The 8,454-nt window shown below is 34.1% G+C and overlaps 1 non-coding gene across 1 annotated transcript; it reads left to right on the top strand.

The window, feature by feature from the left end:
- The first annotated feature begins 401 nt into the window (after positions 1-401).
- Positions 402-470, top strand: LOC116551428. The gene has a single exon (XR_004268925.1). It is a non-coding gene; the product is annotated as a small nucleolar RNA SNORD38 (small nucleolar RNA).
- Positions 471-8,454: the final 7,984 nt, after the last annotated feature.

The following is an 8,454-nucleotide window of genomic DNA, read 5'->3' on the forward strand; positions in this document are numbered from 1 at the left end:
TACGCTGACTAATATTTGTAATCTGAATTAGAATGTGAAGATTACCACAGCTGTCTCACAGGTCATCAATAGTTTGGGAACAATAGAATGTTTTAGAACTGTTAGCAGGTTACTGGAAAGTTTATGTAAAAGATATTAGAGACTTTAAGCAGGACCAAGGCAGTAGTGTTTTAAGAAATAGTTCACTTTGGATACTTATTGAAAGAATAAATAAAAAGATTCCATAAGGATACAATGACTAGAAGGATCAAGGAGAATGCCTAGTGTTTTGGTCTGAGACTGGATAAATTGAAGTAGTATTAACTATGATGTATAAAACAGACAAGAGCAATTTGTGAGTGGAGAAACACCAGAATTTAATATTCAAAATCCAAGACCAAATATTGGAATTAATAAATTCATCTCAGTGATGAAAACTTTATCAAGTTATGCTACAGACATTTAGTGATGATAAAGTATGTCTGAGGATAAAATAAGTAAATAATTTTACCTATCAGGAAAGCGTTGTTGGAGAAGTGAAAATGACAAAACTGAAAACAAGTGTTCTCTGACATTTTGTGGTCTGGAGTAGACAGAAGAGCAAAGGCACAAAGAGTGATCAGCCAGTAAGCCTTGAGGGGTGCTAAGAGAATGTAGTAACATGGAAACCAGTGCCAGTGTTTCTAGAATTAGAGTGTTAACTGTGTGAATGCTAATGGGAGAGTTGAATATGGGCAATAGACTTGAATAGACAGTATGGTGCACACTGGTGACCCTATAATAAATTTCAGAGGTCCAGTGACAAGGATGAATGGAGGAGACTGAAGAGAATGTGCAGTGAATGAATGGAAAAATCATGTATCTGCGTCCTTCAAAAAATGTATTCTAAAAGTGGACAATGTTTATTTGATAGTAGTCAGAGAAGTATCATGTTCAAGAATATGGGACCTAATATATCAAGTGCTATACAAATAGTAATGTGTTTCCAGATGTTTTTCTAGTCAAAAACAAGGTAGGAAGGAAATTTCTAGTTCCCAGAGTAACTGATATAAATATTTATTATAATGAAATACATTTTAAAATGTCAGCACTCCAAGAAAGAACATTTTCAACAAATTTACTTTTTTTTTTAACAATAATAGTTAATATTTATAAAGTAATGGCATTAGTTTCTTATATTTTGGCTGATGAGTTTCTTTGAATTTTTCAAAAGTCTAATAATTGAAGACTTCCCTTCAACTCCCTCCCCATATTCTAGGAAGGATAGATAAGTATAAGGATATACATAGTTTACTGTTATTACATTAATGTAAAGCAGGAAAGGCTGAAAAACAAACCTCCCTGAACACCGAACTGGGAAGGAAGTGGTGATTTATTCGGCCGGGGGGTGCAGCAGGTCTGGATGCCCCAAATAGCCGAGCCCTGAACAAAGAAAATCCCTGCCCTTGTAAAGTCTTACATCTCTAGAAATTATACATGAAAGGTTCTTGGGCTTACAACTCTAGAAATTACATGTGAAAGGGTCTTGGTCCATGGAGTAGGCATGGGGTATATGGCGTAGGTGGGGATTTGATCCTGTTTAAGTAAAAACAATGCCTTCCAGAAAGATTCCTTCATACCATGTCTGCAATCTATAGGAGAGTAATTAAAGGTGGCGCCCAGGCTGCCAGCCTTTACTTCTCCTATTGTAATGCAATGTGGAAGTCAGCGGGGAGGTGGTCTTAGATGCTTAGGTCTCCTTCCTCAAATGTAATGTAATAGTTGGTCTGACCAACAATTTCATTTAAAGTACTGCTAAAACTTGTCCACATTTTATAATTAAGGTGAATGTCAGTAATTTCATCAAATTACAATCTTTTGTTATTAAATGTATTATTCCGAGATGTGTGATTTCTGTATCCTTTAATAGAAATATTTTGAATAGGAAACATTTCTCTTTTTATAGAGTCAGTATCAAGATTTATTTCCTCCTCCTTGTTGAAACCTATGCAAATATCTCTTGAATAATTGAATTGGCCCAAACTTGGTGGAACTATGCCTATTTCATAATTGTTTATGAAATACATCTATTTTCTACCAGAGGAAGCAAAGAGTGTTACATAATAAATGACTAGAAGGACCTCTGTCATGTAAGACAAAAATTTCCTTACTTCCCTTGTGTTTTGGTCTGTTTTGTGTTGCTATAAATGAATACTCTGTGGCTGGGTAATTTATAAAGGAAAAGGTTTATTTGGCTCACATTTCTAATAATCTAGAAAACTGAGTATTGGCCATCTGCATCTGGTGAAGGCTTCAGTCTGTTTCTAATACAGGAGTTGTTAAGAAATAATTTTTAGGCAGCTAGAAAGGGTGAAAGTTCTAAGTGGAATTTTCCTTTAACAAAAAAAGCAATTCCCAAACTATTTATTTTTCATCAGAAGGAGCTTGAAAAACTAGACTTGCAAGCACTGATACGCAAATACTGGCAGCTAGAAGCCAGGTCCACCCAATATGGTGGCTCTTGCCCTCTTTTCTTTGTCACCAGGTATGCCAGGTGTCATGGCAGCCTCCAGATAAAACCATGTGTGTGGGATGCCCAGTCTTTTTTCAGGCTATGTAAATGGCATACCTGGTCAAACCAATCCCCTGGGCCCTGTGTAAATCAATTACTGCCTCCTCCAGCCTCTGTACAAAACCAGTTGCATTCTACGAAAACCCGGAAACCCTCTTTTGGGCTTTCTCAACATAAGAAACTTTTTCTCTCACTTTTCTTCTCTTTCTATTAAACTTTCTGCTCCAAACCCACTCCTCATGTGGGTATATGTCCTGAATTCTTTCTCGACCAAGACCAAGAGCCAGGATGCATACCCCAGACAATAGAGCCATTTCACTTCCACTCGTGGCAGAAGGCAATAAAAGCCAGTATGTGCAGAGATCACATAACAGGAAAGAAGGGAGAGAGAGAACAGGGAGGTTCAGGCTTTTTTTGTAAACAATCAGCTCTCAAGAGAATTAATACAGTGAGAACTCACTCACTCCTCCCACCCAAAAAATGTTATTAAACTACTCATAAGGGATCTACCTCATGACCCAAACACCTCCCATTAGACCCCACCTCCAACACCGGGGATCAAATGTCAGCATAAGGTTTGGAGGGAACAAACATGCAAACCATAAGACCAAGTCACAAAATGTTGCAGTGAAGAGTAGAAAAAAGAGGTTAGGTGTGTGAGAGGACAGTTCTGGAGCAAACAAGTGAGAACAGGACCAAAGACACAAGTTAAAAAGCTGGAAAGCTGGTCTGAAATAGAAACAAATACAGGCCATCTTTTGTAACTAATGAGAGGAGAGAGTTTATGAGTGGAGATACAGGTCACTATAGAAATCTGAAGGTAAGAAGTAGAGGAAATTATCTTCTGAAAGTTTCTATTTACTCATGGAAGAGTAAATATCATAAACTCAAATAAAAATGAATAAAACTAGGAGTGTTTAAAAGAAATGGGGCTGGGCACGGCGGCTCACACCTGTAATCCCAGCGTTTTGGGAGGCCAAGGTGGGTAGATCACTTGCGGTCAAGAGTTTGAAACCAGTATGGCCAACATGATAAAACCCCGTGTTTACTAAAAGTGCAAAAATAAGCCTGACATGGTGACAAGTGCCTGTAATCCCAGCTATTTGGGAGGTTGAGGCAGGAGCATCACTTGAACCAGGGAGGCGGAGGTTGCAGTGAGCCGAGATCACTCCATTGTACTCCAGCCTGGGCAACAAGAGTAAAACGCTGTCTCAAAAAACAAACAAACAACAACAAAAACAAACAAAAAAAACAATTCCAAAGGTGAAATATTCATTTCAATAAGTGGAACAAACAAAGCACATACACTAAGAAATATGGGAAGATTAGCATTCTACAGAGTGCCAGATTTCTACTTGGATTTTGCTTTATAAATGTAAAAATGAGACCAATTGGCTTTTTGCATTTTTTTTCTGGCTTCTAAGAACCACCATGTTCAGGCAAGAGGATTGAGTTAAACCAAGGTAGAAGTTATAAAAAAGAAGAGCAGAGAATTCAACAGTGTATGCAAAGAAGTAATTCTAGGCGTGACATTTACTTGATTTTTAAATTTCTTGAAAATAGTTATTTAATGGGAATAAAGGAATATTCTGTGGCTGGGTAATTTATAAATAAAAAGGTTTATTTGGCTCACATTTCTAATAATCTAGAAAATGGGGAAGTATTTATTTAGCAAATAATTTTAAACTACTTCTTGGTACCCAGTCAGATAGTGTTGTAAATAAATTTCAAGGTCTGTATTTCAAAGGTGATCTTCTAAAAGTAAGAATAAATGTTCTGCCTTCTTTCCATTATCTAGTTTCATGGTTACCTGTAAGAGATCTATCATTCTATCTCTAGGTATTATTATTAAAATAATAAAATGACCTTACATTATAATTAACCTCTATAACTCATTAACCTTAAATTCTAATTAGCTTGAGACTTCCTGAAACAATTGTTTCTTGACTTAGATATTCTAATCTAGTCATAGTTACCACATTTTAGATACATATGTACATTCTTTCATGATACAATCACTATTACTATAAATTTATTTTTCTCTATTGGGCTTTTCTCCATCACAGTATGAGAAATGCAACTTTCAGAAATTCAGACCCTTTTAAATATATAATATTTTTAATGACCTTGGTTATGGATGATACAATTATGCTTTACCTGAAGTATTTGAAATGAACTTTGCTAATCACAAGTATTTTAAGTTTCTTCTTCCAAAGATTAAATCTTTCCCCTTTGGCCTGCTTCTTTTTTTTTTTTTTTTTTGAAATCCAAGATGTCAAGACCAATACCTACAACTATTTAATTTCCTTGTCTTTGACCAAACAACATAATTTCAACATCATATCTTTAATATCTGCAATTATAGGGAACCTTGCTTGTTAGCTTCCATAGATCTCTATTCTAAATTATCTGTTAGTGATGATAAATTCTATAGAAGTATCTTTCCTGGGCCATTAACTTTCTGTAAGAGGAAAATGGTTGTTTCCAGAAGTACCACTGAAGCAGATTGGGCTGTGGGTGGAGGGTTGGATATTTTTCTTGAGAATTAAAAACTTCAAAACACTGTTGATATGGTTTGGCTCTGTGCCCCCACCCAATGTCATCTTGTAGCTCCCATAATTCCCACCTTTTGTGGGAGGGAGCTGGTGGGAGATGATTGAATTATGGGGTGGATCTTTCCCATGCTCTTCTCATGATAGTGAATGGCTCTCAGGAGAGCTGATGGTTTTAAAAATGGGAATTTCTCTGAATAAGCTCTCTCTTTGCCTGTTGTCATCCATGTAAGATGTGACTTGCTCTCCTTGCCTTCCACCTTGAATGTGAGGCCTCCCCAGCCATGTGGAAGTGTAAGTTCAATAAACCCCTTTCTTTTGTAAATTGCCCAGTCTCAGGTACGTCTTTATCAGCAGCATGAAAATGGACGAATACACTTTTGTAAACAACTGATTTTTAAAATCAGTTTAAATAAACACATATTTACAGATGTTAAAAGAAAGAAAAGAAGTTGTAACTAAGTTTGACCTTGTTTTCATAAATTTCGATCAAGAAAAACACATAAAAGTATTGCAAAATCTTTTTCACCTTACTAAAATCCTTGTCCTATATTCTCTAAAGGCTTGTGGCCTATGGGCAAAGGGTTCTACCACCAATCCTAGTCACCTGACAGACAACATCAGCACTGGGTGGCAGGGCTGACTGATAGCTAAAGATTTCAGCTCTCAGCCAGAGCCCCAAGAGTGTGGTTAGACTCCGTCCTACATGTGACTTGGTGTTTAGCAGATGATAAAGAGCACGTGAAAATACAGTATTGACTCCTATTTCTGAGCATTGTAAAATTTCTATTTTTTCTGGTGTTATAATACATACAATTTAGTCCACTTCAGAGAAATTAACGTAGCCTGATATTAGGAGTAATTAAGACTAAATAAAACAATATATCTTGTTGACTTAGTTTGTTGATAGACTATCCTCAACTTGTTTCCTCAAAATTTCTAAGGATTTTCCTAAGGTACAGCAAAGAGCATAAGTAATGAGAAGCCTTTTCCAAAAACCTACTTATAAACCAAAAGGTAATTTTGCAAATTTCTAATATTATTCTTGTATTTTTTTAGGAGAGATCACAAAATTTGATTTGCAATATTATCTTTTACTCATTTATCATTTCTAAATAACAAGCAATATTTTCCTTCTGGCCTGTGAACATTCACAGTACCTCAGTCAAACCTGTATTGTGGTGTATACCATTTTTAAAAATTGATAAACTACTTTTAGAGCAGGTTTAGCTTTATGAAAAAATGAACAAAAAGTACAGAAAGCTCCCATTTAGCCTTTCTCCCATCCTCATGCCCACACAGTTTCTCCTGTTAACATTTTTTATCAGTGTAATATGTTTGTTAAAATTGATGAAAAACATTGATACATTGTGTATTGTTAACTAAATTTTATAGTTTACCTTAGGGTTTACTCATTGCATTGTACAGTTCTATGGGTTTTGACAAATGCATAATGTCAGGTATTACATACAGTGATAAATAATGTAAAGTATAGAATACATTCATTGCTTTGAATGTGCCCTGTGCTCCATTTATTTGTGCCTTGGGCCCTCTCTTTGACAATCCTGCAACCCCTGATTTTTTTTTAATTGTCTCTATAGATTTGCTTTATCAAAAATTTCATGTGGTTGGAACCACACAGTGTGTAGCCTTTCAAACTGGCTTATTTCACTTAATATGCAGGTAATGTTCTTTCATGATTTTTTTTGTTTTTGTTTTTTGTGGGTTTTTTTGCTGCTTGTTATTTCATTTGCTTTCATTGTGGAATAACCGCACATTATATGGATATAACACAGTTTCTTTATTTATCTATTAGTTATTTCCAGTAATTTTCAGTTATGAGTACATGCGATACAAACATTTGCAAGTAGCTTTTGTGTGGACATAGTTTTTTACCTAATTTTGGTTAATATCTAAGAGTATGATTTGCTTAGTATCTAAGAGTATGATCATGTGGTATGACTATGTTCAGCTTTGTAGGAAAACACCAAACTGTCTTCCAAAGTGTCTATACAACTTTGGGTTCTATCCTGCAATAAAGGAACATTGCTATTGCTTTACATCCTCGCCAGCATTTGATGTTGTGTTTTTGGATTTTAGCCATTCTAATAGATTCATATTGGCCTCTGAGTGTTTAATTTGTAATTCCTCAATGATATTCATTAGTGAGCATCTCTTCACATTTTTTTGCAACTGCTATGTCTTCTTTGGTCAGGTATATAACAACATCTTTTGTCTGCTCTTTAGTTGTATTGTTTTTTTAATTGTTAATTTTTAAGAAATTTTGCATATTTTGAATACAAATCCTTTATCAGATATGTGCTATGAAAATATATTTTTCAAGTTTGTGGCTTATTTAATTCATTTAACAATGTTTTCCCAGAGTAGACGTTTTTAATTTAAATGAATTCTAGCTTATCTATTTTGTCTTTTATGCATTGTGCTTTTGGTGTTGTATATAAAAAGTTATCACCAAACCCAGGGTCAACTAGATTTTCTCCTGTTTTAGCTTGCTGAAGTTTTATAGTTTTGTGTTTTCATTTAGGTCTATGATACATTTTCAGTTAGTTTTGTAAAAGATAATACCACTTTTCTGTAATGTATTCATGTTTTTACTGCTATCATATTATCTATAGAATAGAAACTAGTCCCAATTTTTAATTGTAACCCTAATACTAAGATTTGGAATTAATTTTTATCAATAAATGAATGGGAGCAATAATAGCATGTATATGAGTCAATTTCACATGTATACTATTTATTCCTATTCAATTATGTCATGCAGTTTTCACATTTTGTTTGTTTGAAGTGACAACAAATAGTTCAAGATTTCATATTTTATTCTGTTATGAGAAAGATACCATAAAGAAAAATATTTAAAATACTATAAATACTTTAGCCCCAAGTATTTCATCATATTATAACTATTTTATACTTCTTTAAAAACAAAAGGTAAAATAAATTGTTCAACCAAAACCAAACAATAACAATTTAAATAGACCAGATATTTGCAATAATGTCTATAATATCTTTAACTTCAAATATTTATAACATTTTGTTTTTACATAATGTAAAAATGAAAGTGAATTTCTTAATGGAGTATGTTACAACAGTAAGGATATTTAAGAAAAATATTTTGAATATTTTGAAGATAAAATGGAAATTTATGCAAAAGTGTATACATAAACTACGCCCAGACAAGTTCAGCAACAATGACTCCAAGCTATCCAGATATGTTTATCTTTGGACGTGACAAATTAAGCTGCATATTTAAAGGATTAGCAATTTGTATATTAGTAGTTCTTTTTATCAACCTGTAAGTTTAGTATTTTAATAAATATATATAGAATTGAAACTGTTAAAATAGAAATG

This window comes from Sapajus apella, unplaced genomic scaffold (assembly GCF_009761245.1).
Source record: "Sapajus apella isolate SASKATOON/1434 unplaced genomic scaffold, GSC_monkey_1.0 scaffold9, whole genome shotgun sequence".
Classification (NCBI taxonomy): domain Eukaryota; kingdom Metazoa; phylum Chordata; class Mammalia; order Primates; family Cebidae; genus Sapajus; species Sapajus apella.